The sequence below is a fragment of the Coregonus clupeaformis genome, unplaced genomic scaffold (genome assembly GCF_020615455.1).
Source record: "Coregonus clupeaformis isolate EN_2021a unplaced genomic scaffold, ASM2061545v1 scaf0848, whole genome shotgun sequence".
NCBI lineage: Eukaryota > Metazoa > Chordata > Actinopteri > Salmoniformes > Salmonidae > Coregonus > Coregonus clupeaformis.
The window spans coordinates 117501-125000 of NW_025534303.1; the positions used below are offsets into that span (position 1 = coordinate 117501).

The 7500-nt window shown below is 42.9% G+C and overlaps 1 protein-coding gene across 1 annotated transcript in view; it reads left to right on the plus strand.

The window, feature by feature from the left end:
• Nucleotides 1-7500, plus strand: part of LOC121553692 (CWF19-like protein 1) — a 52838-nt gene that overhangs the window by 14103 nt on the left and 31235 nt on the right.

Here is a 7500-nt window from a genome sequence, read left to right on the forward strand (position 1 = left end):
TACACACTGTATATAAACTACCATACCACCACTGGGCTGAGGTAGAGGGAGTTCACTATGAGAGACTACCTTACAGGTACACACACACACACTATCATACACACACACACACTATCATACACACACACACACACTATCATACACACACACACACACTATCATACACACACACACACACTATCATACACACACACACACACTATCATACACACACACTATCATACACACACACACACACTATCATACACACACACACACACTATCATACACACACACACACACTATCATACACACACAACACAACCTGACAGGTGAATACACACTGTATATAAACTACCATACCACCACTGGGCTGAGGTAGAGGGAGTTCACTATGAGAGACTACCTTACAGGTACACACACACACACACTATCACACACACACACACACTATCATACACACACACACACACTATCATACACACACACACACACTATCACACACACACAACACAACCTGACAGGTGAATACACACTGTATATAAACTACCATACCACCACTGGGCTGAGGTAGAGGGAGTTCACTATGAGAGACTACCTTACAGGTACACACACACACTATCATATACACACACACACACTATCATACACACACACTATCATACACACACACACACACACACTATCATCCACACACACTATCATACACACACACTATCATAACACACACTATCATATACACACACACACACTATCATACACACACACACACACACACTATCATACACACACACTATCATACACACACTATCATACACACACACACACTATCATACACACACACACACACACTATCATACACACACTATCTATACACACACTATCATACACACACACACACTATCATACACACACACACACACACTATCATACACACACACTATCATACACACACACTATCATACACACACACACACACACACTATCATACACACACACTATCATACACACACACACACACTATCATACACACACAACACAACCTGACAGGTGAATACACACTGTATATAAACTACCATACCACCACTGGGCTGAGGTAGAGGGAGTTCACTATGAGAGACTACCTTACAGGTACACACACACACACTATCATACACACACACACACACTATCATACACACACACACACACTATCATACACACACAACACAACCTGACAGGTGAATACACACTGTATATAAACTACCATACCACCACTGGGCTGAGGTAGAGGGAGTTCACTATGAGAGACTACCTTACAGGTCACACACACACACTATCATACACACACACACACACTATCATACACACACACACACACACACACTATCATACACACACACTATCATACACACACACTATCATACACACACAAACACACTATCATACACACACACACACACTATCATACACACACACTATCATACACACACACACACACACACTATCATACACACACACACACACACACTATCATACACACACACTATCATACACACACACTATCATACACACACACACACACTATCATACACACACACACACACTATCATACACACACAACACAACCTGACAGGTGAATACACACTGTATATAAACTACCATACCACCACTGGGCTGAGGTAGAGGGAGTTCACTATGAGAGACTACCTTACAGGTACACACACACACACTATCACACACACACACACACACTATCACACACACACACACACACACTATCATACACACACACACACTACATATACACACACACACACTATCATACACACACACACACACACTCATCACACACACACACACACTATCATACACACACAACACAACCTGACAGGTGAATACACACTGTATATAAACTACCATACCACCACTGGGCTGAGGTAGAGGGAGTTCACTATGAGAGACTACCTTACAGGTACACACACACACACTATCATACACACACACACACACTATCATACACACACACACACACTATCATACACACACAACACAACCTGACAGGTGAATACACACTGTATATAAACTACCATACCACCACTGGGCTGAGGTAGAGGGAGTTCACTATGAGAGACTACCTTACAGGTACACACACACACACTATCACACACACACACACACACTATCACACACACACAACACAACCTGACAGGTGAATACACACTGTATATAAACTACCATACCACCACTGGGCTGCTGTAGAGGGAGTTCACTATGAGAGACTACCTTACAGGTACACACACACACACTATCATACACACACACACACACACACTATCATACACACACACACACACTATCATACACACACAACACACACTATCATACACACACACACACACTATCATACACACACAACACAACCTGACAGGTGAATACACACTGTATATAAACTACCATACCACCACTGGGCTGCTGTAGAGGGAGTTCACTATGAGAGACTACCTTACAGGTACACACACACACACACACTATCATACACACACACACACACACTATCATACACACACAACACAACCTGACAGGTGAATACACACTGTATATAAACTACCATACCACCACTGGGCTGAGGTAGAGGGAGTTCACTATGAGAGACTACCTTACAGGTACACACACACACACACTATCATACACACACAACACACTATCATACACACACAACACAACCTGACAGGTGAATACACACTGTATATAAACTACCATACCACCACTGGGCTGCTGTAGAGGGAGTTCACTATGAGAGACTACCTTACAGGTACACACACACACACTATCACACACACACACACACACTATCATACACACACACACACACACTATCATACACACACACACACACACACTATCATACACACACACACACACTATCATACACACACACACACACTATCATACACACACAACACAACCTGACAGGTGAATACACACTGTATATAAACTACCATACCACCACTGGGCTGAGGTAGAGGGAGTTCACTATGAGAGACTACCTTACAGGTACACACACACACTATCATACACACACACACACACACTATCATACACACACACACACACTATCATACACACACACACACACTATCATACACACACAACACAACCTGACAGGTGAATACACACTGTATATAAACTACCATACCACCACTGGGCTGAGGTAGAGGGAGTTCACTATGAGAGACTACCTTACAGGTACACACACACACACACTATCATACACACACACACACACTATCATACACACACACACACACACTATCATACACACACAACACAACCTGACAGGTGAATACACACTGTATATAAACTACCATACCACCACTGGGCTGAGGTAGAGGGAGTTCACTATGAGAGACTACCTTGCAGGTACACACACACACACTATCATACACACACACACACACACTATCATACACACACACACACACTATCATACACACACAACACAACCTGACAGGTGAATACACACTGTATATAAACTACCATACCACCACTGGGCTGAGGTAGAGGGAGTTCACTATGAGAGACTACCTTACAGGTACACACACACACACTATCATACACACACACACACACACTATCATACACACACACACACTATCATACACACACACACACACTATCATACACACACACACACACACTATCATACACACACACTATCATACACACACAAACACACTATCATACACACACACACACACTATCATACACACACACTATCATACACACACACTATCATACACACACACACACACACACTATCAACATACACACACACACACACTATCATACACACACACTATCATAACACACACTATCATACACACACACACACACTATCATACACACACACACACACACTATCATACACACACAACACAACCTGACAGGTGAATACACACTGTATATAAACTACCATACCACCACTGGGCTGAGGTAGAGGGAGTTCACTATGAGAGACTACCTTACAGGTACACACACACACACTATCATACACACACACACACTATCATACACACACAACACAACCTGACAGGTGAATACACACTGTATATAAACTACCATACCACCACTGGGCTGAGGTAGAGGGAGTTCACTATGAGAGACTACCTTACAGGTAACACACACACACTATCACACACACACACACACACTATCACACACACACAACACAACCTGACAGGTGAATACACACTGTATATAAACTACCATACCACCACTGGGCTGCTGTAGAGGGAGTTCACTATGAGAGACTACCTTACAGGTACACACACACACACTATCATACACACACACACACACTATCACACACACACAACACAACCTGACAGGTGAATACACACTGTATATAAACTACCATACCACCACTGGGCTGCTGTAGAGGGAGTTCACTATGAGAGACTACCTTACAGGTACACACACACACACTATCATACACACACACACACACTATCATACACACACACACACACACTATCATACACACACACACACACTATCATACACACACACACACACTATCATACACACACAACACAACCTGACAGGTGAATACACACTGTATATAAACTACCATACCACCACTGGGCTGAGGTAGAGGGAGTTCACTATGAGAGACTACCTTACAGGTACACACACACACACTATCATACACACACACACTATCATACACACACACACTATCATACACACACACACTATCATACACACACACACACACTATCATACACACACACACACACTATCATACACACACACTATCATACACACACACACACACTATCATACACACACACACACACTATCATACACACACACACACTATCATACACACACACACACACTATCATACACACACACACACTATCATACACACACACACACACTATCATACACACACACACACACTATCATACACACACACACACACTATCATACACACACAACACAACCTGACAGGTGAATACACACTGTATATAAACTACCATACCACCACTGGGCTGAGGTAGAGGGAGTTCACTATGAGAGACTACCTTACAGGTACACACACACACACACTATCATACACACACAACACACTATCATACACACACAACACAACCTGACAGGTGAATACACACTGTATATAAACTACCATACCACCACTGGGCTGCTGTAGAGGGAGTTCACTATGAGAGACTACCTTACAGGTACACACACACACACTATCACACACACACACACACACTATCATACACACACACACACACACTATCATACACACACACACACACTATCATACACACACAACACAACCTGACAGGTGAATACACACTGTATATAAACTACCATACCACCACTGGGCTGAGGTAGAGGGAGTTCACTATGAGAGACTACCTTACAGGTACACACACACACACTATCACACACACACACACACACACTATCATACACACACACACACACACACTATCATACACACACACACACACTATCATACACACACAACACAACCTGACAGGTGAATACACACTGTATATAAACTACCATACCACCACTGGGCTGAGGTAGAGGGAGTTCACTATGAGAGACTACCTTACAGGTACACACACACACACTATCACACACACACACACACTATCATACACACACACACACACTATCATACACACACACACACACTATCATACACACACAACACAACCTGACAGGTGAATACACACTGTATATAAACTACCATACCACCACTGGGCTGCTGTAGAGGGAGTTCACTATGAGAGACTACCTTACAGGTACACACACTATCATACACACACAACACAACCTGACAGGTGAATACACACTGTATATAAACTACCATACCACCACTGGGCTGAGGTAGAGGGAGTTCACTATGAGAGACTACCTTACAGGTACACACACACACACACTATCACACACACACACACACTATCATACACACACACACACACTATCATACACACACACACACACTATCATACACACACACACACACTATCATACACACACAACACAACCTGACAGGTGAATACACACTGTATATAAACTACCATACCACCACTGGGCTGCTGTAGAGGGAGTTCACTATGAGAGACTACCTTACAGGTACACACACACACACTATCACACACACACACACACACTATCACACACACACACACACACACACACTATCATACACACACACACACACTATCATACACACACAACACAACCTGACAGGTGAATACACACTGTATATAAACTACCATACCACCACTGGGCTGAGGTAGAGGGAGTTCACTATTTATTTTTTATTTATTTATTTCACCTTTATTTAACCAGGTAAACCAGTTGAGAACAAGTTCTCATTTACAACTGCGACCTGGCCAAGATAAAGCATAGCAGTGCGATAAAAACAACAACACAGAGTTACATATGGGGTAAAACAAAACAAAAATCAAAAAAATACAACAGAAATACAATTAATATACAGTGTGCAAATTTAGCAAGTTATGGAGGTAAGGCAATAAAATAGGCTATAGTGCAAAATAATTACAATTTAGTATTAACACTGGAATGATGTGCAAGAGATGATGTGCAAATAGAGATACTGGGGTACAGATGAGCAAAATAAATAACAATATAGGGATGAGGTAGTTGGGCGGGCTAATTTCAGATGGGCTGTGTACAGGTGCAGTGATCGGTAAGGTGCTCTGACAACCTGATGCCTAAAGTTAGTGAGGGAGATAAGCGTCTCCAGCTTCAGAGATTTTTGCAGTTTGTTCCAGTCATTGGCAGCAGAGAACTGGAAGGAATTGCGGCCAAAGGAGGTGTTGGCTTTGGGGATGACCAGTGAGATATACTCGCTGGAGCGCAGACTACGGGTGGGTGTTGCTATGGTGACCAATGAGCTAAGATAAGGCGGGGATTTGCCTAGCAGTGATTTATAGATGGCCTGGAGCCAGTGGGTTTGGCGACGAATATGTAGTGAGGACCAGCCAACAAGAGCGTACAGGTCACAGTGGTGGGTATTATATGGGGCTTTTGGAGACAAAACGGATGGCACTGTGATAGACAACATCCAATTTGCTGAGTAGAGTGTTGAGGCTATTTTGTAAATGACATCGCCGAAGTCAAGGATCGGTAGGATAGTCAGTTTTACAAGGGCATGTTTGGCAGCATGAGTGAAGGAGGCTTTGTTGCAAATAGGAAACCGATTCTAGATTTAACTTTGGATTGGAGATTCTTAATGTGAGTCTGGAAGGAGAGTTTACAGTCTAACCAGACACCTAGATATTTGTAGTTGTCCACGTATCTAGGTCAGACCCGTCTAGAGTAGTGATTCTAGTCGGGTGGGCGGGTGCAAGCAGCGCTTCGGTTGAAGAGCATGCATTTTGTTTTACTAGTGTTTAAGAGCAGTTGGAGGCTACTGAAGGAGTGTTGTATGGAATTGAAGCTCGCTTTGGAGGTTTGTTAACACAGTGTCCAATGAAGGGCCAG